The sequence below is a fragment of the Cryptotermes secundus genome, unplaced genomic scaffold, assembly GCF_002891405.2.
Source record: "Cryptotermes secundus unplaced genomic scaffold, Csec_1.0 scaffold31, whole genome shotgun sequence".
NCBI classification, from domain to species: domain Eukaryota; kingdom Metazoa; phylum Arthropoda; class Insecta; order Blattodea; family Kalotermitidae; genus Cryptotermes; species Cryptotermes secundus.
This window is the reverse complement of record NW_019743147.1, coordinates 1,060,054-1,085,798: the sequence shown is the minus strand read 5'-3', so window position 1 is coordinate 1,085,798 and position 25,745 is coordinate 1,060,054. Positions and strand designations below refer to the sequence as shown.

The following is a 25,745-nucleotide window of genomic DNA, read 5'->3' as shown; positions in this document are numbered from 1 at the left end:
CTCACATACGAAGAAGTCTTCTTGGTGGTCTCTTCCTTTCATGATTTGTCACTAAAACTCTGTAACCATTTCTCTCAAGTGTGTGTTACATGCTTTGCCTATTTCATCACCACTGCTATGACATTACCTTTACTAGCTATTTGCTTAACTTAAACGGCACTAACGCCATGTTTGTACCAGTTAAACAAATAAAGAAAAATCACATGTTCATAACTCAAGCTCTTCACAGTTATCTGCTCAACGATTTATTTGAGCCATACTAGAAATAAAATATAATTTGTAGATGCTCTGGGATGGTCTATTCCGGTATCAGAAGGGCCGAGTTCCACTCGCCTCAGCGGCCGAATAGTTTCCTGGTAACTTTCGGGCGACCGTATTGAACAGTTCTTTTTTTTTAATTCGATTAGTGGGGGATGGAGTCCAACTGGGTCCACTCGGCACGGCGGCCAATGATTGGCATATTGTAGCCTGCCCCGGGTGATTATGATGATGGAGAATTTGGTGGAATGAAGACTGGCAGGGGAAACCGAAGTACTCGGAGAAAACCCGCCTCATCGCCACTTTGTCCACCACAAATCCCACTTGACCAGACCCGGGATCGAACCCGGGCCGCCGCGGTGGGAAGCCAGCGACTAGCCGCTTGAGCTATGGCGCGGCCTATCGAATAGTTTAATCTGAATATTGAATCACATTGCTCATGCTCTGTGGGTCTTCAGAAGTACAGCAAAGCGAATGATATATTCAGGAAGATAAAATAAATTTTAATTTTTCCCCCATCTGAACAGTAGTGGAATGTCCATCTGAAACACTTCCCTCACACAATGGACACATTCACGTTTAGGTATACTTTCTTTATTCTGAAAATATAAACGTAGGCTTATGACATCACGTTCCTGCCTCTCTGTGTGTCTGCGTATCCACCACCCTCCAAACAGCTTTTAAACGTCTTGGTATGTATATCATGGCAACTAAGTCCATCCGAACGGCGTACTCCATAAATCCCTCCCATCAATCTGCATGTCTGTGTGTGCATCCCCGTATCGTTGCTAGGAAACAGCTCGTTAAGTGTAGCCCTCCATGCGCTAGGCAACGGCTCAGTAAACACGTTCCCCCGGCAAAAAATACACGTAATAATAGAAGAACTGTTTGAAGAGTCATTTTCTATGCGGTCCGTGTCTTATCAAAGGAAAACTGACGAAGAGTTCTCCCCAGAACGTCTTGTTATATCTGATGGTAGCTTATTAACCAGCTGTCCCTGTGGTTAAATTACAATATCTGCTACATACACCACAAATCTGACTGCTCTGTAGTTCTGCATAATGCATTAAAAGAATGAGCTCACCAATATATTCATACAGTTCTAACATCTGTGCTTACTGACAGAACGAGAAGCCAGAGGACATCTCGTGCATTGACAAACATTCAACTTCAAAACGCCTCAGTAAGGTCAGTACTTATCAAACGAAGCTTGTGTAAAGGGATTGGAGAGTAACGCTACATGAACGTATTTATATGACGCCAATGACGTCACGCCATGGATGAGCTTCTTTCGGACACAGAGATGCTTGTCGGATGTGGGGTTCTCACAGATGTCACTAGGGGACACAGAGATGCTTGTTGGATGTGGGGTTCTCATGGAGGTCACTACGGGACACAGAGATGCTTGTTGGATGTGGGGTTCTCATGGAGGTCACTACGGGACACAGAGATGCTTGTTGGATGTGGGGTTCTCATGGAGGTCACTACGGGACACAGAGATGCTTGTTGGATGTGGGGTTCTCATGGAGGTCACTACGGGACACAGAGATGCTTGTTGGATGTGGGGTTCTCATGGAGGTCACTACGGGACACAGAGATGCTTGTTGGATGTGGGGTTCTCATGGAGGTCACTACGGGACACAGAGATGCTTGTTGGATGTGGGGTTCTCATGGAGGTCACTACGGGACACAGAGATGCTTGTTGGATGTGGGGTTCTCATGGAGGTCACTACGGGACACAGAGATGCTTGTTGGATGTGGGGTTCTCATGGAGGTCACTACGGGACACAGAGATGCTTGTTGGATGTGGGGTTCTCATGGAGGTCACTACGGGACACAGAGATGCTTGTTGGATGTGGGGTTCTCATGGAGGTCACTACGGGACACAGAGATGCTTGTTGGATGTGGGGTTCTCATGGAGGTCACTACGGGACACAGAGATGCTTGTTGGATGTGGGGTTCTCATGGAGGTCACTACGGGACACAGAGATGCTTGTTGGATGTGGGGTTCTCATGGAGGTCACTACGGGACACAACAGATGCTTGTTGGATGTGGGGTTCTCATAGTGGTCACTAGGAAGAGGGCGTGGCACCGTGCAGGCCGGTGCAAGTTCGCCGACGTTTGGATACAAGTACCGTCCCCATTTTGAGGGTTGAAGGGCAAGCCAAGCGAGGAACCAGCAAGACGCAGGAATCATGCAGTTGATACGTCTTACTGGTTCTTTAGAAAAGTCGACAAACATCTATCGGACTATACAGTGTCTCATCGCAGAAGACTCTCTCGTGAGTATCTAAAATTTCACAAGAACCTGTTTACCTTGGGGGGCACGCGATAGCGTAGTTGGTTGAGGCACTATGCTACAAGCCGGAAGTTGGCGGGTCGATTCCCGATTTGGTCACTGGAATTTTTCAGTCTGCCTAATCCTTCCAGCCGCACTATAGGCCTGGGGTCGACTCAGCATCTAACAGAAATGAGTACCAGGAATATTCCTGGGGGTAAAGGGCGGCCGTCGCGTAAGGCTGACAACCTCACTGCCATCAGTGAGCTGGCTGTCTAGAAAATGTGGGAACCTCGACGTCTCACAACCCTATGAGCCTCGACGGCCTGTTACAGGGATAGCTTTACCGTTTTACCTTATCTCACTTGTTTACCCTTGCAGAATTACACGCGATCGGGAATGAGAACAAGTATGATTGTACTTTCCGAGAAAAATATATATTTTTTTTCGTACAGATGCCGAAAGTGTGACTAAAATATCTACCTAATTTATTGAACTAATAAGAATGATCCTTTTCATGACGCATCTGGTAACATAAAGGAGCCTGTGATAATACATCATTTCAGATCCAAATGGGTAGTAAATTCGAGAATAATTCAAAAATACAATTTCCCAAGCCCACACTACCAACAAAACAATCCGTAATGTGCACAACAAAACAGCTTCTCCCTTGATTAAATTATCCTAATTAAAGTGACCGTAATTATGCAGCTTGTCTTATTCATGGCATTTCATCTTACATGAAAATTAAGCTTTGAACCTACAATTTTGACAAAATGCTTAATGAGATTCGGTTTTTTCCTCTATGGCTATACAGCTCTTTGGGCGTTGGCCGCGTTTTCAGTTTCTCAATCCTATATACAGTCGGTAGGATTCCTTGGACGGGTGATCAGCCCGTCGCAAAGCCGCTGCCTACACACAGAACATAGAATAAACGCTCAGACATCCATGCCATGTGTGGGATTCGAACCCACGACCCCAGTGTTCGATCAGGCGAAGACGGTTCATGCCTTAGACGACGCGGCCACTCTGCTCGGCATGGGATTCAATTAATAAACTTTATTTACGAAAGAGACCCGGCAACCAGTCCTACGGAGCGGGCACTGACCTCGTTTAAAATCTGGAAAATATCGTTAAGACATTACACACCCAAACCACGCGTACAGACGCGGCGAGGCTTCAACGCACCCAAAAATCTCGTTCCTGCTGCTACACGAGACAAGAGAACCGTTTTACTGAAACCTGTCACATGCTGTTGACCTGTTATCTTACGCGGCGTCAGCAATACGTAGTCCGGTTTGCGCTCACAGCCCGCTCAACCGACGTTCCGCAGGAACGTTTCTTGCTTGGCTTATTCTTCGAAGCTAAAGACGCTGCCTTCCAACAGGCTGCACCGCGCTATACCCCATAAGATAAAACTGTTCAAAACCAGCGCTCTAAAAACCTCAAATCATATAAAGGCTAACCTGTTACCGTCTTCGTGATTCTCCAGGCTAATTCCGGGGCAGTACCAACAAATGGGACCCCACCGACACCATTCATGATCATTTTTATTTTTATAGTTTGTTTAACGATAATTATTTTACTTTTATATTATTATTAGTGGGGTGTGGCTGACTGCACTTGGTACTGCGGCCACTACTGGCCTATTGTACCAGTCCCTGATGACAGATGATGGTGACCGTGGAGAAACTGGTGGAATGTGAATTGGCAGGGGAAACCGAAGTGCTCAGAAAAAACCTGCCCCAGTGCCACTTTGTCCACCACAAATCCCACCTGACCTGGGCTCGAACCCGGGCCGCCACGGTGGGAAGCCAGCGACTAACGGCCTGATCTATGGCGCGGCCCCTTGTTTAACGATGCTCTCGGTACTTCTATACAGACCACGGTCGGATGGCAATACGACTGTGAGGAAGGGCGTCGAAAACAGCAGCTGTGGTGTCTGCCTAGAGGGACCGAGTAAGGCCCCCCTTACACACACAGTTTGGCCTTCCGATCGACCTTACAGGCAAAACTGTGACAGTTTACCCCTTCCCTTTCCTCCCCACACACGCGCAGATAAAGCGGCAGGCTTCATGCTACAATCACGGTCTTCCAGCCTATAATGTTGAGTCACACACGTCACGTGCTACGGTCCTGCAGGCAGAACTGACGGACTGACGGGTTTCCCACATGCCAACAGTCCAAACGATTGGACGGCCGGCCGGACCACACACGTCAGTTTTGCCTTTCAGTCTTCAACTGTGCAGGCCGAACTGGAGGCCAAACTGTGTGTGTATGGGGGCCCTAAAACAGCGCCATTCTCAGTTAGGATAGCCTGTTTCAGGGTCGAGATTTCCTTTCTTAGAATAGAATTTATCACTGTTTTCATTTCACACAGCTGTGTAAGACGGTACACCGGGGCCGAGACTTGAACCCAGGATGCAGGAGTGTCAACCACTCGACAGAGACGCTTAGCTTGACGATCATCTTACCATATATCTGCAATTCATGATTTCTCAGTTTATATACCGACGTCTTCTCATGTGCGGCGTTCGCATATCACAGAACTGGAGGACCGTTGTGAATAAATAAACAGGAAGTTATGCCCTCTTTTAATGTCGCAAGAATGCTTTGGGGGACTGAAGGCGCAGAGGTAAATCTCTGGGCATTACAGACGCGGGCACGAAACGCAGCTGAACTAGTCATGCTACGGCCATTCTATCCAACTTGAATAGTTCCCAGAACTCCACCACCATCAGCAGTACCGGTAAAGCAGCCCTTTTAGGCCGGGTACACACAGCGAGCTGTTGCATGTAACGTAACGGTTACTGTAACCACATTCTCTTAGGCCGGGTACACACTAGCGAGCTGTTGCGTGTAACGTAACGGTTACTGTAACCACATTCTGTTAGTGTGGACGCCTTCCGAACCACGCTCGCGAACGTACTTCGAGCGCGCTCTGTAACACGACCGGCGAGCCACTGCCTTGTCGGTTTCTATGCGAACACAAAGGGACTCGCAGTAGGCTCGTGGACGCCACAATCGCTTGCTCGTAAATGTGTACGTTTCCTCCGAGCCAGGAGCAGCGTTGCGAATCGCTGTCTTCATGGCGAGCTTAACCACGAGCTACGGTTCGGGTCGCTCGAAGCTGGTTACATGACGACTCTAGACGTATCATCCATACGAAGACGTGGTTACAGTAACCGTTACGTTACATGCAACAGCTCGCTAGTCTGTACCCGGCCTTAGAGCCACAGCCTTCCTTAGATGATTCTGCCAGATTACACCATCCGGTATTCACTTCTTTGCACCTCACAACATTTTAAAGGAGCAAGGTCGTCAGCCTTGTGTCGACTTGGTCACTGTGTTTATGTCCCCCAGTGATAGGGTGACCCAGTTATAGCCCCAGGGACCGGGTTCCCTTTTAGTCGACTACGGTGGAGGAATACTAACCCTCCTCCACACGGGGAAGATTTCATTCAAACACTTCAGTCTATGTTATCCCCCCTCCTCACAGTGCTCCAAGGTTCATACACATACAAAAAAATTAACGAGGAAATGCTGTTTTATAAACGGAATTACAAACTTGCGGTAAATAACGTCTAAACTAGTTTGAAGGTTCAGTAATGCATTTTTTTATCTTATTTTTCTGCTGAGGTCAGTGATTATCAGCGGACTAACCAGGAGCGTGGGCACTGGCCATGCCGACCGACTGGCATACAATTCCGAGACAGGAACACGTCCCACAACTGTGTGATAAGACATAAATAAAACCACGTGAGTGTGATAAGACATAAATAAAACCACGTGAGAAGTCTTGACAGCTGCACGCTCGCTATACTGCTATAGACTTCCGCATGTAGGCACTAGGGCACAAATGCTGCGGCACACTGTACTGGGGCAGAGTTACTTGAGGTTCCGCAACAAATATCATGTGCCCGCCCGGTTATCGGTTGAGAGGTGGCAACATGAGGAAACATCACAGAATATCTCGATTGTTGTGCAGAGTGGGCGTGTCGCGGGACCAGCAATGAACGTAGAGCGGACGAACGATCGTGCGAAAACTTAACATAGAATTTGGACGGATGTATCGGTCTCATGTCGCTGCGACTCGCGCAGCTTGTATCGCAATATGTGCCCTAGTGCGTACAGGGCTTAAGGTACACAGCAAATTGCAAGATGTAAGCAGGGTTGCCACATCTAATTCACATAATTACGTCGTATTCACCCGTAACATGCTTTACGAAAGAATTAAGACACAATTAGGATTATTATGAGACGCTTAAGATCATCATTGTGGTAAAGGTGAGGTGAAGTAAAGTTGGCCCTATCTTTAATTATTTAAGCACTACGTCAAGACGTATGGGGGTGTGGAGGTACAGCTCCGTCATTCCTGACCTCAGCACTAGATGGAAGAGAGTGATCAGCTTCACGGATTATGAAAACTGTCTTCTGGAACGTGATGACGTATAGTGTCATAATCGTATTACCTCCATCTTCAGGACAGAAGTTTGTAGAGACAGGAGATGGAGGATAAGACGTTCCTCCGACCAGTCCATAACGATCTACGAGACGACATGGCGTCGCATCCGACAAAAACTTATTCTTTACATAATTTATTTTAATTCATTCACGGTTTATGCTGCGACACTGCCTGTAGCTCAGACTACATAGTGTCGATTGGTACGTTTTAGTGAATAATAAATCGGATATATGTGGAAGCATGCGGGCATGGGATAATACGAGTTACTACTCAGGCATTTGTGTGCCGGGACGGAGGAAAACCATGGAAACCCTTAAGGTATCCAATCTCCTGGCTGAGATTTGAAGGCGGGACCTCCGAAAACGAAGCGGGAATGCTACCTGACGTTTCAGCAAAACACAATAACACAGTATACGTATAATATCCACAAGCAGAGAACCGCATCTTGTGTATCCAGCGCTGAAGAAGGGAATGCTATTCCTAAAATCTGTGGTGAAAACGTAAGCTATACTGTAAGAAAAACCAAGATCTAAAAGTCTGTGCCAATGGCATATTAATATACTTACTATGTTCCTGGACATTATAACATCGCCCTGATTCTAATTAAAACGACGTTTCGAAGACTGGAATCTGTCTCCGTCTTCAGGCGGAACCTACTAAGACGTACCCAATCGATAAAACTAGTCCCTATCTCAGGACACCTACACCAACACAAGACAGTACATATGAACTAAGCACAGCACAAACCATCTGCGAGAGTTACGGGAAAACATTAAAATAACTCCATATGTAAGAGGCCTAGGACCAAAGCACTACTTGAACAAAAGTTATCGCTGAAGAGGTAAATTCTCTGTATGGTACCAACATAAAAAGCTCTAATTTTCCTACTTAATCTACACTAGCCGTGTGGAGTTTTGTTGTGTTTTGTCTCAACTCTTGCAGATTGTTTGTGTTGTGCTTAATTCGTGTGCCCTATCTTGTGTTGGTACTGGTGTCCGGGGTTAGGAAGACTAACTCTATCAATTGGGCCAAAATGAGTAGGTTCCACCTGAAGACGGAGACATAATCCAGTCTCCGAAACGCTGTTTTAAATAAAAACGGGACATGTTATAATGTCCAGAAACATAATATCTGTATGTAAAAAAAATCTGTTTCTGCTGATATAAAACCTACTCAGAAACATAACATAAAATTCCCCCCCCCCTTAAAATTTTTTTTATACGGGACACGTGAGCTTGTCAGTGTAGTTCAGTAAAAATCACACAGATGGAATATACTGTACCTGCACACTGACGAGGTATATCTTCCAAATCACTTGATAACGTAAAATGTGGCCGACATATATCGCTAGGAACAGTTAAAGGAGTAACTACAAAGGGATATATGCAGAAGTAATCAGAACTATTTATAGTTAAAATTACAAAAGTTTTCTCATAAACTGCAAAAAATTATCTCTTAACTAACCCCGCTCACTAAATAAAGGCGTTCAACTTCGATGCTGTGCATTTCAACAGGCTTTCACTTGTGCCTATTCAAATTTAGAGGTACAGACTGTTTACTTGTAAATTCGGAACGGCACTCCGTCTGTCTGTCTGTCTATCTCTCTCTCTCTCTCGCCTCTCCATGTTATAATTCCTACTGGGCATAATAAAGGCAGCAAAAAATACATTCTCGAAACATTAGGTCATCTTTTCAAGGTTGTTCCTCATACCCCTCTGAGGTTCAATGTAACACCTACTAGTAGTTACAAGCAGTACCTGCGCCCTTGAAAGATGTCTGGTGTATCTTGAACTACGAATTACTTTGTAGAACAAACTCAAAATATTATGTGACCAAAAATACTGTTCCCAAATGTTACATACGCCGGTCACGGTAGCCGAGCGGTCTAAGGCATGTACTGTCTTCGCTCGCTTGGAAACCGGGATCGTGGGTTCGAATCCCACTCAGGGCATGGATGTTTAGTTTGTGTGTGTGCGTTTTTCTGTATTTGTGTACAGGTAGAGGCCTTGCGACGAGCTGATCACCCGCCCAAGGAGTCCTACCGAATGTGTAAGATCTAGAAAAACCGAAGTGAACGGAGAAGTTCATGGAGGTAGGCCTAGGCCCACTGGGGCTGTAGTGCCAAGGGGGAAAAATGTTTCATAATCCAAAAGTAATTAATATCTGAAAAAATCAGTGCTTTATTAGGTCCATTACAGTTTAAAGTTTGGCGTTTTGAGGTGCTGGAGTTTGACTCCCAGGTCCTACAGTTCGGCAACCCAATTAAATTACAACTCCTATAACACAGAACTCATTTTAATTACCCATATTCTATCGTTACCCTTGCTAAACGTTACGCGCGCCAATTTATTTCTATTTCACCCTCGTTATTTCTTACCATTATCTCCCACTCCTCTTTATTCTTGCTTCCGAATGCTCTCTTAACACCTGCTTCAGTCGATATTTCTGAACCTCTTACCCAAAATCTCGTCCCTCCAAATCTGTTCTTTACGTTTCAAAATATGTATCCCTGTAACAGGCCGTGGAGGCCCATAGCGTTGCGAGACATCGAGGCTCCCAAATTTTCTGGACAATCGACTCACAGATGGAGGTGAGGCTGTCAGCCTTACGCGGCGGCCGCCCTTTACCCCCAGGAAGATTCCTGGTATTCATTTCTGTTAGAGGCTGAGGCGACCCCAGGGCCATAGTGCGGCTGAAAGGATTAGGTCAACTGAAAATTCCTATGAGCTCACTGGGAATCGAACCCGCGACCTTCCGGCGTGCGGCACAGTGCCTCAACCAACTACGCTGCCACGTGCCACCTCGTCTTGAATTAAATACTAACAAAATCGTGGGTGAAATTAAACCAGCCACGAACAGCAAAGTCCTTGACGGTGCTCAACCTAACATATCTTCCTGAAGTTTGCCGTGAACCTTCATAAGGGTCCGCATAAGTTCCTGCATCCCTCGCAAGAGGGTCACTTCGTACACCGCGATATATTTGCTTTTACGGACGAAACTTGTGTTGCAGATTGGATTGAACTGGTTCCAGATTCAACAGCGGCCTTTCATGACGTCAATACTGCGTCTTCAACCCAATATTCACCGGTAACTAAAGTGAATTAAACTGATTCAAGGCCCCCATGGAGGTCTTACGGATAATCAACACTGAGTTTTCAACGTACACCCAATATCAGAGACATGGTTAAACCTTCAAATCCTTGCGCTTATTACATATACCATCCGATTTAACATACTAAAACTCTTATTTGTGTGTTTCATACGATCCTCACAGTAAGCAGCGACTGCTTCCCTAATCAGAACTGGCTGGGTTTCGTAGCGAAGATGTAATGTGTTTCCTGCGAGGTACGAACCGAAATTTAATATATTATACAAGAAATTTTTGTCTTTAAAGGGTTAATGGAATTAGATTGGTGGCTCGTGGTATAAAGGTGGCCTTCTGTGTTACGGGTACTAAATACTCTAGCTCCTACGGAATTCCTTTTACACTGAGAAAGATCAAGATATGCCTCCAGTAACATCAATCAATGTAGAAAAATTCGAACTCGATCAAACACTTTGCGACGGAGGCAGATCTAATTCTCTCGACATAACCACTATAAAATAAAGTCCTCTTTTTGAGCGGTGTCCCACTGAGATGGCCACCTGGAGTTGGTTAGCATTCTCATACATGAAGTTTATGTAAATAACACTTAAAAGTTAAGAGCATGTTTCGTCTCAATTTCAGCGACAAATCGGTTAATTCTCTTTTGGACAATAATTTGTATTTACTGCAAGACTCGGAAGAAACACATACAAATACTCCGTGGATAAAAAGTATGATTTATAATTGTGAAGCAGTGGTGTATATAGTAACTAGTGCTTTAAGACTGTAAACAAGAAGTGGCGATGAAGATGTTACGTGACGTATTTGGATATGTGCATACTCCGGACTCATCGATTATTAACAAAAGACCATAGACAATAGCGTCTGAAGCCTCACATCACACATTCAATATAAAATTGTTAAGCTACTGTTTGTTTCCACGCTGTACCTCATTATAACGCCTAGTTCATGTCAACAGCAATACAAGTTCAGGGCCGTACTAACGTGGTGGGAAAGGCGAACCTGGAGCTCATCAATAAATAAGTCCACAGTGCAGGGTTTTCCTCGAGCATACAATAATCATATTAGATTTTCGTGGTATTCTCAGTCTCTCCAGGCAAATAATAAGAGAGTCCCTTAAAACGGATTCCTTCCACAAGCCTTTCGAATTCTGTATTCCCCTTTCATCCTATCGTCTTATCAACTCAAAAGCATCGTTAAATGAACTAATAATACACACAAAATAGCACAAAGGGATGGACAGGACCTCTTGCTTAAGTTTTCATTTTATTCACTTTGTGAAGGCCATGCCATGGCTCAGGACGTTAGTCGCTGGCTTCCCACAGCGGTGGCCCGGGTTCGATCGCAGGCCAGTTCATGTACGGTTTGTGGTAGACAAAGTGGCACTGGGGCAGTTTTTCTTCGAGTACTTCGGTTTCCCCTGCCAATTCTCATTCCACCAAACACTCTATACTGATCCATCATCCAGGGCTGGCACAACAGGCCTGTATTTAAGCATCCTGTTGCAGTCCGTCAACAATGCAACAAATTCTTCCTTCTTACTTTCGCCCCTAAACTGCCGTTTTCAGATGCCTTACTATGCTAAAACAGCTACTCTGCACTAATATTGTCCATTCGTCACATATGCGACTGCAAGCTTCATGATTCAAACCGTCATAGTCGTGGTCTAACTCGTATGCCCTAAAATAGCGCACGCTTTAGTTCGCTTAATTCAAGTCAAATAACATGTATTAAAATTACGGATTGCAGACGTAACACAACAACGGGCTTACGAACAGAGAAACAGGCTGCTGCAATAAAATATCTGAAGACAAGGAAAAGGGGGTTAATCAAGTGGACAACGCCCCTTGTGAGGTGTAATGAGAATTTTACAAAATTTAAAGGAAACAAATTTTAATACATTTTATTTGATTTAAATTAAGTGAATTACAGCGTGTGCCATTCTAGCGCATACCAGTTAGACCATGACTATGACGGTCTGAATCATGAAGCGTGCAGTTGCATATGTAATGAATGGATAATATTAGTGCAGTGTATCAATTATAGCACGGTAAGGCACCTGAAGATGGTCATTTGGGGCCGAAACATGTTATGTCAATATTGAAAGTGTAAGAAAGAAGGAACAATGTGTTGCATTGTTGACAAACTGTGTATTACAACAGAGAGCATTAGATCTGGTACAACAGGCCAAATATTGGGCGGCGTACCAAGCGGTCTCAGTCTCACCCCAAGACAGGAAGTTTCATAAAGACTGGTTCAGCCGTTCAGAAGATAATGGGGGGGGGATACAGAGACACACAGACAGCATGGTGAGCACACAAGCCTACTTTTATAATAACACTATTCCTGAGGCTGCGGATGGAGGCTATAATACCAAGACATGGAGCAGCTGATATCGGACAAGGGGTGATCCTCCAGCTTGCGAACTGAAGGGGTGTGACAACCCCGATGTTGCGAACGTTACACAGGGCATTGGGCTCTGGCAGGTTCTTTGGAACGACCTGAGCAACGGAAGTTTGACTGAATTCATTTGCATCATCACAGGGGCCAGTGGCGGATTCTTGTGAACATGGATCCACACAATATTCGGAATTTGTTGAGCAGCTCAGCAACAGTCAGCCTCTCAATAAGGGCTCAAATCCATGGAAGCAGTCAATCCGTGAAGGCAGTCATGAGGCATGCGGTACAGCAGTTGGTTGAGGCAATACGCTACAACCCGGAAGATCGCGGGTTCGAATCCCGATAAGGTGAAATTTTTCAATTGACCTAATCCTTCCAGCCGCACTATGGCACTGGGGTTGACTCAGCCCTTTAACAGATATGAGTGTCAGGTATATTCCTGGGGGTAAAGGGAGGCCGGGACGTAAGGCTGACCTCACCGTTATCTCTGAGCCTGCTGCCCAGAAAATGTGGGAGCCTCGACATATCATAACCCTACTGGCTTCCACGGCCTGTTACAGGGATAGCAATTCTTTTTTTAGTCAGTCACATGAGGAAGCACAAAATCTACGTCAAGTGTACCAAGAAGGCTGGTATCGAACTGTTATAAGAATTACGCTGGGCGCTGTCCGACGTCTCGGATATATTCGACTTACATGACGTTTCGGGAACTTGATCCGCTTCTGTTACTGGGTGTAAAGTTGGAAAGAATCCTACTCGGTTGGTCCCGTTAGCAACACGTGATTTCGACATCTGATATCGGAAGTGGATACAGTTTCCTAAATGTTGTGTGTCGAATGTTACTTAAACAGTTGGTAATATCCAACATAATATTCGTATTTCGTACATACTGTGATGTACAGACCCACTGCTAGGCAACGGCTCGATGAACACCTTCCACAAGGAGCCAGATTCTTGCTAGCTGATGCGTATAACAATACGCGACAATAGCGTACATCCATTGCTACGCAATGAATACATTTTCTGTGGAGTCCGCCCCGAGCCTATGTAACTGAGTGACTCTTGTTCCAGGAGCAGAGAGAGTAGTGGATTAGTGTAGCGTGTTCAGAAGTCGAGTGTGTCCAGTCGAAGATAGTGATTAGTGAAATGTTGTAACAAACTGTATAAAGGTCCAATAAATTCGATCATCAAATCCAAACCTCGTTTTATAAGTCACGTCAATCCCTAATATGTGACTCTATACACTACCGTCTTAAATGCAAAGGTTTATTTCATGTCATACACACATCTTGTCCTACATATTTCGACCGTATACGAACATCATCCGGCACGTGTTCGTCTTGTTACAACTGCTACACTCTACACCCTTATTCTGTTACACGTCAATATTCGCCGTACCTGGTGATGGCCGTACAAGGTCGAAACATATCGTAGTATGTGTATATGAGAGGAAATAAACGTTGTATTTAAGAAATATATATGTAAAAGGTAAAGTCTCTGCCCTTAACTAATTACGCACTACGCCATGAAGGCGTATGGGGGAGTGGATGTACACATCAACATTCTGACACGGCACTAGTTGGAGGTGAGTGGTCAGCTTCACGCTCCGGACACTTTACCACTGGGGAAAGAACCCCGGTACCCACTGAATAAGAGGCTGGGTGGGTCCCAGAGGCGTTCTTGATGACGTGGAGAAGAGGAAATTCTTGGGCCCAGACTAACTTCGAAAGCATGACAGGAAAACGATTTGAGGAAAAAGACAAGTAAATTATAACGAGGAAGATAAAGAAGACAACCAAAAAAGAACCTAAAAGAGAACTGACATAAAAAAGTGACCCGAAGGATCTGCCGTCCATTCCTTTATCAATGCTACACAGCCGTTTGCTGGATCCTCACAGCTTTTTCAGTTTCTTAATCTGACTCACAGTCAGTAGAACTCCTTGAACGGGGGATCAGTCCGTCGCAAAGCCGATACCTACATAGAGAACAACACAGCCAGCCATGCCTCTACTGGAATTCAAACTCACGACCCCAGCGTTCGGAGACAGTTCATGCTTTAGACAGCGCCGCCAATGGGATATGCCGATTTCCCATCCTCCTGACCTAAAAATCAAAGCCAAAGTCAAGTCAAGTCAAGAGCCGGAAGTGAACCGTCCTCAATGGTATTGCATACCATCAGGATCAAATAATTAGTCGTAAATACGTCAGGAAGTGAGCCCCGGCCTCAGTATCGGAACAAGAATTCTATTATTACCGAAACCTAACTGTTGCTTCCGAATACGTGCCTACAGAATGCTGTATTGGTCGCCAAACGGAATGTTTTCCAAGCAGATGTGAGAGGACACAGGAGCATTCCATTCTTCAGTCTACAGACTGTGCTGCCTGATGTTGCTGTTACTACCTGTCTCGTAAGTATGTACCCTACTTCACCAACCCGCATACCTTTACGTGACGTAAAAAAACAACGTGGGAAATAAAACAAGAAGGCATGGGTGGGGATTTCAGTCACACATTCATATTATGTATCCCATCAAGAGAACTCTAGGTGACATATTTACAGCACTAATCTAATATCACATAATTTAAAACCCAGTATAATCCTGTTCATATCTGCCACTACTTGTCATTACACAAACTTTACCAACTGTTAACTATATCAGTTTGAGGACTAGATTAAGTGCTTAAAGGTAAGGTAAAATTGTCTCTGTGCTTAGCTAATAAAGCACTAAGCCATGAAGGCGTATGTATAGATCAACATTTTCTTGACATCGACACTAGTTGGGAGTGGTCAGCCTCATGCTCCGGCCGCTTTACCTCCAGCACCCATTGGATAGGAGGCTAGGTGGGCCCCAGAGCCGGCCTCGACGATGTGGAGAAGAGAAAATTCTTGACCCTACCAGGAATCGAACTCCGACCCTTCGGTTGTCCAGCCCGTAGCCAGTCGCCATACAAACTACGCTATCCCGGCTCTACAGACTACGTACCGCATGAAAAAATAAACGGAGATCGAATCCAGTTGAAGGTACCACCACGTCCAGACCGGCTGCTGAGCCCGCCGGTGGCTTTCCCGGAAACCGAAAGTTAACAAAGAATGCAATTTTATCTCCATTCCCACATGTATGGGGCACGCAGTAGCGTAGTTGGTTGAGGCACTATGCTACAAGCCGGAAGCTCGCGGGTTCAAGTCCCTATGAGGTCAATGGATATTTTTTCAACTGACCTAATCCTTCCAGCCGCACTATGGCTCTGTGGTCGACTCAGCCTCTAACAGAAATGGGTACCAGGAATCTTTCTGGCGGTAAAGGGCTGCCGGCGCGTAAGGCTGACAACCTTGCCGCCTGTCTAAAAAATGTGAGAGCCTCAACATCTCACAACCCTATGGGCCTTCACGGCCTGTAACAGGGATACCTTTACTTGTACTCCCACATGTATTCATGTCCCTGCGCTTAATTAAGCATAGGAATAACTTCACGTCTACCATTCTTAGCATATTATAAGGCCCTTTCAACACGTCTCACGTCAAACTCCTGTATAGCACCGAATCATCGTATGATTAATGAATTCAAAATTATGTAGAAGGAAGTGACCATGGCAATTTTTCCCCTTTGGCGCTACAGTTCCAATTTGGGCCTTGACCTACATCCATGAAATTCTCCGTTTCACTTAGGTTTACTGGATCTTAAGACATTCGGTAGGACTCCTTGGGCGGGTGATCAGCTCGTCGCAAGGCCTCTACTTGGACACAAACACTCAAAAACGCATACACACACAAACACCCAACATCATGCCGTGAATGGGATTCGAATCTAAGGTCTCGGCTTCCGAACAAGCCAAGACAGTGCATGTCGCTCGGCTACCGTGACCGGCGATTATGGCTTAATTTCAGCATATTTCTCTCAAGAATTCCATTAGGTTTTCATCTGTATTTTTCCAAACCATCGCTGGGATAACAGTTTGAAATATATCATGGCAGCCTCCTTCCAAATCTTTACCTATGAACCGACAGTAACAACAGTGTAACTTCATTCAGCACGAAACAAAGCCAAAGCCGATGATGTAAGCCAATATGACACGATTCGCATGAATTTAATTTTAATTTTAAAATGTTACGCGTGGCTTTGATAAATCGACTGGCAACAAAAACAATTCTATAGCTTCAAAGCTACACCAAACCTTCCCTGTTCTTAAATTCTCCTTTTATGCAAAAAGGCAAAGTTGCCCTCGTACTAATTGAATAAGCATAACGGCATAAAGACGAATGGGGATAGTGGAGGTACAGCTCCGCCACTTTTTTGACCCTAGGAGAAAGAGCGCCCGGCACAGATTTGATAGAAGGCTGGGTGGGCCCAAACACGGTCTGGGCCATCTGAAGTACAGAAAGATCTCTTGCCCTACCGGAGTAGAAACTCGGTTGTCCAGCTCGTCGCAATACCGACTGGGCTATCGCGGCTCGTACATCCATGCATAATAAACACGACAATGTATACATGTTTCAAGGCTACACAGATATACATTCATGGGTAGTATTCGTTCGACGTCTGTATCACGCCAAGTCCTATCAAATTATGCTAGAACCGTTAGGAGACAAGGACTGGAAGAACGTGCATGCTTATTGACACGCAACGACCAAGCCCTCTCATACGTAACTGAAAACACTGTACGCAGCCGTAACAATTTACTGGTTCGACTTGCCAGTACTTGTACCCGCGAGCGTGAGAACCATTCTCATCTGACATGTCATTCAGTGTTCAGCCATGCACACGCCATTTGTCTCAGGCAGAATACAAGTCTATAAGGTAAGGCAGAGTTGTCCCTGCGCTTAATTACGCCATTAAGACTTGTTGAGGGGGCGGAGGTATAGCTCCAACATTCTTGGTCTCGGCACTGCCCCCCCCCCCTTCTATGCCTGTTGTTCCCACTTTGGAGCATAGGGCATCTGTGAAACGCTTTGTTTCACTTCAGTTTCTTAATCCTAGGTCAGTCGGGAGGACTCTTTGGACGGGTGAGCAGCCCGTCGCAAGGCCGCTACCTACAGAGGACAACACAAACACAGCATGAATGCACACATCCATACCTTGAGTGGGATTCGAACCGACGATCCCAACGTTCGTAGCCCTAGGGAAATCGTCCCCGGTACCCACTGTAGAGGAGGCTGGATGGGCCCCAGAGCCGATAGAGACACTGTCGAGACACAGCTATTGTACCTACCGGGACTCAAAACACGGCCATCCAGCCCGTAGCTACAGCGACTGAGTTATCCCGGAAGTCTGCAGCATCTCATAAATAATAACCAAGTGTCTTGTGAGCGGTCACGTGGTTCCCCGTGATTGACACTAACATGGATGACAAGGGGACCAAAATGAAGCACTGAATATTATATTCATTTCGATATTACTAAAGAGAACCGTCTGTGATTTGAGGTTTTCCCTCTGTGGTTACTAATACGGACACTATATTCTGGGATGTGACGCAGTGTAGTCTGGTATAAGTGTACCCACGTTTAGAAAGTACTGCCTCCATCTTCAGGGTCCAAATCATGAAGTTCATCAAATCTTACTATACAAGAATACAGTTTGTTCCTCACAGTAAACAGGATGTGTCTCCGTTACAATAACCACGTGGTTAATGGTATTTAGCGAAATAATCGTCCTTTATTTTGTGAAGTACATGGAACACATAACTGCAATGTGTGGGGAAAATTCAGAGTTGCCTAGTGTTAAAAGACTGCGGCACACGTTTTAACCACTGTGCCTTAAGGTTAAAAACTGTAATCATTAATACTGTCACGTGAATATGCCTCAATACTGTATGCGACAGAACGGACAAAACGAATCTAGTAGCATAAAATGCGTTTAAAAACGGGACACAAGATTAAACTCTGTTGTCGTATATTGTCACGGGTATGAGTGAGTAGGCGTGGTTTGGACTGGATATTGGATTTACTGACCGCTTATACACACGACTCGTAAGTACAAGCAATTACAACGCCACCGCTAATCTTCACAACTGACAATTCCCTACAGCACACAGTACAGTGTTCTCAGTTTGGTACTAGATGTTTCCTGGTAACGGCTCCAACAATGACTATTCCTCTGCCTCTGCACACACTCCAGTACACAACTGACTACTGACTAAGCTCTAACCTTATACCTTGCTTATAACAACACAGCACGGACCACACATGAACACCTCTTTTCCGCTAGTACCTTCATGTTGCGAGTCAAAACGGTGCTCTGGAACGTGTTTACCGAGTCCCTGCCCAGAAACGGCCCTGGTATATCCGCCCATCTCGCGGTTGTTGCAGAGAAACGCCTATACACTCTACAATATCAAGCTCTTCGTATTCAAGGATAGGTTATTTGNAAAAAAAAAAAAAAAAAAAAAAAAAAAAAAAAAAAACATGATCTGGAAATTTAATACAGGTTTGTATATCCACACTGCGCACTGCCAATATTGTAAACCACTGTTCCATATTAACGAAATCCACCGTTTGACCTAAGATGCTACCTTGTTCTGAAAGACAACGACTCCGCCACAGCCAGACGTTTGAAGATCACCCAGGCATAACGGCAGGCTTCCCAGAACGGGATTCAAAATTCTCACAAACAGCGCCGTACCCTGAATTTCATGGTCTCATTTACAAAAACCATTACCTCGGCTAATATCCCGTGAACACTGCTTCAGCTGTTCAGCCCTGCTGCTACAGGCCCAGATATGCAATGCCAGCCCTGTCACACTCACAGAAAAGCGGTCCATCTAACGAGTACGTTCTCGGAAACCACTGTTTTGGCATCTGACTGCATCACGATATCACAGAAGTGTGCCAGATGGCCATGACATGAAACAAATCACTTTAGTCCTCTATCTCCCACTTCCTCCTTCATTAAACTGCATTTTCAAGATTACTGCACTCTAAAATGTAAGAAGATGTGATACCTTTTATTAAAATACATAAAACAGAAATTTCAACGACTTTTAACCGCCAAAAGTGAGCAGTTTCCGTATGATCTATACATTTCCTAAACTGGAACGTAATGTTCAGTTTTATTACTGACCATAACGTACTAGCAGCCCGGTCAGCGCAGTCGGTACAGCAACTGGTTGCAGGCTGGACGGCCGAGGGGTCGGAGTTCAAGTCCCCGTAGCGAGATTTCCTCTTTTCCCCCATCGTCCAGACCGGTTCTGGGGCCTAACCAGCCTCCTATCCAAAGGGTACCAGGGGCTCTTTCGTCGGGGGTAAACTGGCCGGGTTGTGAACCTCACCACTCACCTTCAACTAGTGCCTAAGTGAAGAATATGAGGATCTATACATCCACTTCCCCATACGCCTTCATGGCATGGTGCTTAATTAGTTAAGCACAGGGAGAGCCTTACCTTTTTTTTTTCTTGGAACTACAGCCCCAGTGGGCCTAGGCCTACCTCCATGAACTTCTCCGTTCACTTCGGTTTTTCTAGATCTTACACATTCGGTAGGACTCCTTGGGCGAGTGATGAGCTCGTCGCAAGACCTCTACCTGTAGACAAACACAGAAAAACGCACACAGAACATCCATGCCCTGAGTGGGATTCGAACCCACGATCCCGGCTTCCGAGCGAGCGAAGACAGTGCATGCCTTAGACCGCTCGGCTACCGTGACCGGCGCCTTACCTTTTTACCTTACCATAATATACCTGTGCAGGAGTAGGGATAGCTCAGTCAGTATAGAAACTAGCTACGTGCTGAACGGCCGAGGAGTCGGAGATCGAGTCCCGGTAGGGTAAAAAATGTTATCTTTTCCGCGTCGGCCAGACCGGCTCTGGGGCCCATCCAGCCTCCCGTCCCATGGGTAGCGGGGACTTTTTCCCCGGTGGTAAAGCGGCAGTGGCGTGATGCTGACCACTCCATGTCTGTATGGTATAGTGCCTAATTAATTAAGCACAGAGACTTCACAATAATACAGCTGTGTAATCTGGTTGATCGGAGGAAAGCACTCTCCCCCCCCCCTTAGGACACGTGACTACCTGCCAGGCTACTACACGGTGAGTCTGTTTATATTCCTCACAATTACGGCCGTCAGGAGGCTCAAACCTCGAAAAAATTCATTCAATACCATTCTCCATCCACTGATACCCAAGGGTGTAATCCCAAAAACAAATGTGCCCAAATGGTCTGTCACGTGGTTCCGAGTTGAAACGAGCATGAACCATGGTATGATGTCATTCTTGTTAACATTCCCTAGTTTCATATTTCTGAACGCAGAAGTAAAGAACGGTTCGCCAAACGAACATGTTTAAGAAGGCTCAAGTTACGGGCCCCAAACAACAAATGAAATAAACTATAATTCATTCCTATGATACAGCTTTAAAAATATGTCCTTGGGCGACGCCCCGCCCCTGCAAACAGCACTAGAACGCCACCCTGGACCGCCCTGGTAACACCTAAATCTTCAACGTAGTCTCTTCCTTCGAGGATATAACATTAAAGTTTAGTAAGAAGCTCTTGTTCTCCCCAACATGTGTTGCGCCCCTCCAACTCATTCTACAGTTTTACAACACCCAAGTTAATGGTATCGCCCCGTCTATTCGCCTTATGTGTGATTACTAAGTATTTATTGTCAGTCTTATTAATGCTGCTTTCGTAATGTGTCCAAGGCCGCGTGGGTATTACCACGTATTTCACTTGCTTCCTTACTCATACGTGTTCCGGCGTTAGCAAATCTTCCGCTGTATTCACTCCCCACTAACGGAGACAGTCGATCACAGTAGCCGCGCGGTCTCCGTCCGTGTGTTCGAATCCCACTCGAGGCATGAACGTCCATGTGTGCGCTTATTCTGTGTTCATGTTGTTCTGTGTGTAGGCAGCGGCTTTGCGACGCGCTGATCCCTTGTCCAAGGAGTTCTACCGACTGTGTATAGGATTAAGAAATCGAAAAAGCGGCCAAGGTCCAAAGAGCTGTACAACCGTAAAGGGAGAAAGGGCGAGATATAATTAAAATGAAGTCAAAGCTAAAAAGATAATAGTTAAAAACTTGTTTATCATTTCCGTGGATAACAATACAAGTTTTCCTCTTTCGAAGATGTACACTTCATGGACTTGTCTGTGGGTATTGATGTAGTTCCTTTGTCATGTGGTGTCTCTTATGTGCTGGTGTTAGTGACGGTGGACGGAACTCGTTATTCTAATATGTAGTTCTGGGAGCGGGTATGTTGCAAGTACGGTCTGTGAAGACTGTCTTCATCCACTAATCCTTGAAAGCCCAGTGGTTACTATACGTACCACCCGCTTTAACATACCAAAACTCTATACATTCGGCCCACAGAGTGTATTTGTGTTCCCTACGGTTCTCATAATAAACAGCTTTAACCGGATGGGCTTCGTAGCGGTAACGTAATGTGTTTCCTGTGAGGTACGAACTGAGGTCTTATATACAAATGCCATTAACACCTGAGAATAAAGACTACGTAATCAGTAAACTGGACAGAGTTCTGAAATATAAACTTACATGTGATATACGTGAGATTTGAGGTATTTAGGGCATCACTGTTAGTACTGTCTTCTGGAAAGTGACGCTGCGTAGTCTGGTAATGGTTACCAACGTTTCGGTGGAACCTGCTGCCCCCATCTTTAACCCCGAAGATGGAGAGGGAGCAGGTTTCTCCAAAAATGCTGATAACCTTACCTGACTACACTGTTTCATGACCTCGAAGGCCACAACCTAAATTATACGCTCCTTATTACGTCACTCGTCTCTATGTTTCACGTAAGGTGGAATTCGAAATTTTGTTTGCAACATCCATAGCCGAATGGACAGGTTTACAGAACCACACGGTGCACGTCTACGACTATCGTCATTCTGATGATAGACAACTATGCATTTTTTTGCGAATATATTTCCTGAGTGGCTCCGCCGATGCTGTCACTACAAATGAAAGGCTGGCGCCACTCCTTACTGTAATTCCTGCCCACTTTTTCCTGTCCCTCTGTGTAAATATTTCTTCCATATGGAATTACATTCAATGTTATTACGACACATTAGCGCCTTCATGTCTGCTTTGTTCGAAGCACATAAAATGAGCATATTATTGGGTGGCCGCGTCTATGAGTTTCACATATCGCATACCAGTCAATGGATTTCGATGGCGAGGTCTGCAATAAACGTACAGAAAATTTCTTGGTTCTTCTTCTTCTTCTCCCTTCCACTCCCTGCCATTCCGTTCCTAACGTTTAACTAACTAACTAGCCACTAGACATATGGGAAAGTGTATGTATACCTCCACACATTCTTGACCTTGGCACCAGTTCGAGGTGAGTGGTCAGCTTCACGCCCCGGTCGCCTTATCCCGTAGAAATAGCCCCAGAAACCCACTGGACAGGAGGCTGGGTGGGCCCCACAACCGTTCTGTGCCACTGAAGGAAGAAAATTCCTGTCCCTGCCGGGATTCGAACTCCAAACCCTTGATCGTACAGCCTGTAGCCAGCCGCTGTACCGATTGTGCTATCAAAAAATACAAGCCTCCGTATCAGATTATGCATATACAAGATCATTTACTGCTCACATCCGTGCAGAATTTAGAAAAAAAAAAAAAGCGAGTAGGGGGGACAAAAAAACGAGCTGCTCAAAGATTTTCTCAATTCGCAGGCCTTGATGTTTCTTCAATCGTCACGGGCGATCAGATGAGTTGATCTGTTCAATCTTGCAATAAACAGTGCAGACACCTAGTTCATAGCACAGTTTTCCTGATGGACGACGTTTACCGTCCGTTCTCTTGCCGCGAATTCTTTTCCGATTTCCTGCTAGGTATTTCATCCCTCTTACACAGTACCTGGGTCGTCCCACACGTCTATTTCCTCCAAATCTTTATTCTGATCTCTACAAGTATTCTTTACTTATCCATTCCTTCTTCGTGGCCAACCCACTGCATTACACCTTAATAAAATACCGTTTTAAGAGCCATATTTTTCAAAGTTCTGATCCATTACAACATGAAAACAGGAAGACAAACCAGAAAGTAGAAGAGCTGCGACATAAAGGCTGATTTTTTAATGGATTGAGACCGTGGGATCCTGACAGAGCAATCAATGCTGCTGCTAAGTAAAACTGTCAAGCAAACTATCTAAGAGATTAAGTGAACGAATCAAAGAATTAACTGCCAGAAAGCAAGACCTATATAAACTAAGTAATGGGCTTTATTTTCCCAAAGAGACAGACATTTCTGAGAGGCAATTAAAGTGGAAGCGGCCATCAGCACACAAAACAAAGGGGCCAGGCTACGCAGACCAACAAGTAACTTTTTATAAATAAAGGGAACAAGCTGAAAGACATCTCATTCTCATAACAGCTGTTCGGGTTTCCTGAACGGGTAAACAGGTGACGAGGCTGATCGAGAAATTGTCACTGATTGGCTACAATCTTGTCTCTTCCCAATATGCTAATGTAAAGTCCGTGTCCTTAAGTTATTAGGCACTACGCCACGAATACGCGTCTGAGAGTGGATGCACAGATCCACGTTTTCTTAACTTCGATGTCATTTGGAGATAAGGCGTCTCCACCTTGTCGTGGTGATGGGGTCTGCGTGACTCTGTGACCTGGAGAGCTATGCCGGCGGTAGTTTAACTACCGGTAGGGTCACTCATGCCGGAAAGGTCAAAGGGTAGAGTCCAGACTAAGAGAGATACCCTGGTCCTCCAGGATGGGGCATGAGGCTGACCTCATCCTGTAAAAAGAATTTTGTTCAAAAACCTAAGAACCAGCCTCGGGTCATCTTGCGTGGGTCCATTCCTATGGCAGCACGCATTGGTTGTGGAGACTGGTTGTAGAGGAGGCCAAGGCTCACCCAGGGCTGTAGCGCGGAGTGGTAAGTACGTTATTTGGAGATGAGTGGTCAGCTTCACGCCCCGGCCGCTTTACCCCGAGAAAATAGCTCTCGCTACCCATTGGATAGGAGGCTGGGTGGGCCCCAGAACATGTCTCACCTCATTCAATGTTAAATAACACCTGGTACTTAAACAAGGTCGTTAATTAGCCTAAAAACCTTGCCTTCCTAACATATCGGTAGGTCAATGACCGACACTGATTAAAGTCTGCAGATCTGAATAAACATGGCTTGTGGTGAAGACTGTTCCTGATGAAAAAGGATGAGAAATAATCGGTGCCATGTCTACAGGTAAGACGAATGTTGGCTGAGGCCATACTGTTGCCATATACGGCAAACAAACCGAATAATTATCTCCAAGGTCTGTTGCTGAACTTCGTACAGCACGTTCCAAATACAAGCTTAGCGTCAGGGAACGGCATGCTACCGGGACAAGAGCGCTGATAACCTTCTACGCAATTCTGCCTCTGAACTTGACGGAGGCTATTAGATTTAAGTCACGCCATCCATCATACCGTAAGGAACATGAACCGACTGATGACGTAGTATTAAATAAGCTAAGGCCTCACATTCACACAGGATGTGTGGTGCTGTAAATTAGGGGGGATACACAGACACCGAAGTAAAGAAAAATTACAGGGACACACAAACAAACAGCAATGTGATCTCATAAGCCTCCTCTTATTTTTTTTTTCAAAATAAGGATAGTTGGTTAAAAATGGATCTAGATGGAGATTAGTGGTCAGCGTCATGATTCCAACGACTTTACTGCTTTCGGAAAGATTTCTCGGTACTGACAGGGCCCTGTATGATGTGGCAACCGAAAATGTGATTTCCTCCTGTCGGCAATCGAAGGTCATTCACAACCAGTCATTTCTGCGCAAAGTCCAGTTCATACAAGCATACATGCTAGGCGCTGAGAGCCTCCAAAATCTGTAGTTGTTAAGCACCTCGCCATGAATGCGGATGGGGGAGTGAAGATGTATCTCCACGCATTCTTCACCTCGCTATTAGATGGAAACAGGTGGTCAGCGTCACGCTTCAGCAGCTTTACCACCGGTATCCTCTAGAAAGGAGGCTGGGTGGTCTAAATACAATTTTCCCCCTAAACGACACATTGAAAGTAAGTGAAATTCTATATCACGTGAGATTATAAAAGTTTCCATAATTTCATAATATAATATGTATAGAGAGACTAACTGGCTTGCTTGGCCGCGCCATAGCTCAAGCGGTTAGTCGCTGGCTTCCCACCGCGGCGGTCCGGGTTCGATCCTGGGTATGGTCAAGTGGGATTTGTGGTGGACAAATTGGCGCTGGGGCGAGTTTTCTCTGAGTACTTCGGTTTCCCCTGCCAATCTTCATTCCACCAAATTCTGCATCATCA

At 45.3% G+C, this 25,745-nt stretch overlaps 1 protein-coding gene across 2 annotated transcripts in view; it reads right to left on the bottom strand.

The window, feature by feature from the left end:
* Positions 1-25,745, bottom strand: part of LOC111873711 (protein held out wings) — a 308,182-nt gene that overhangs the window by 257,737 nt on the left and 24,700 nt on the right. The gene's annotated exons all lie outside the window — the stretch shown is intronic.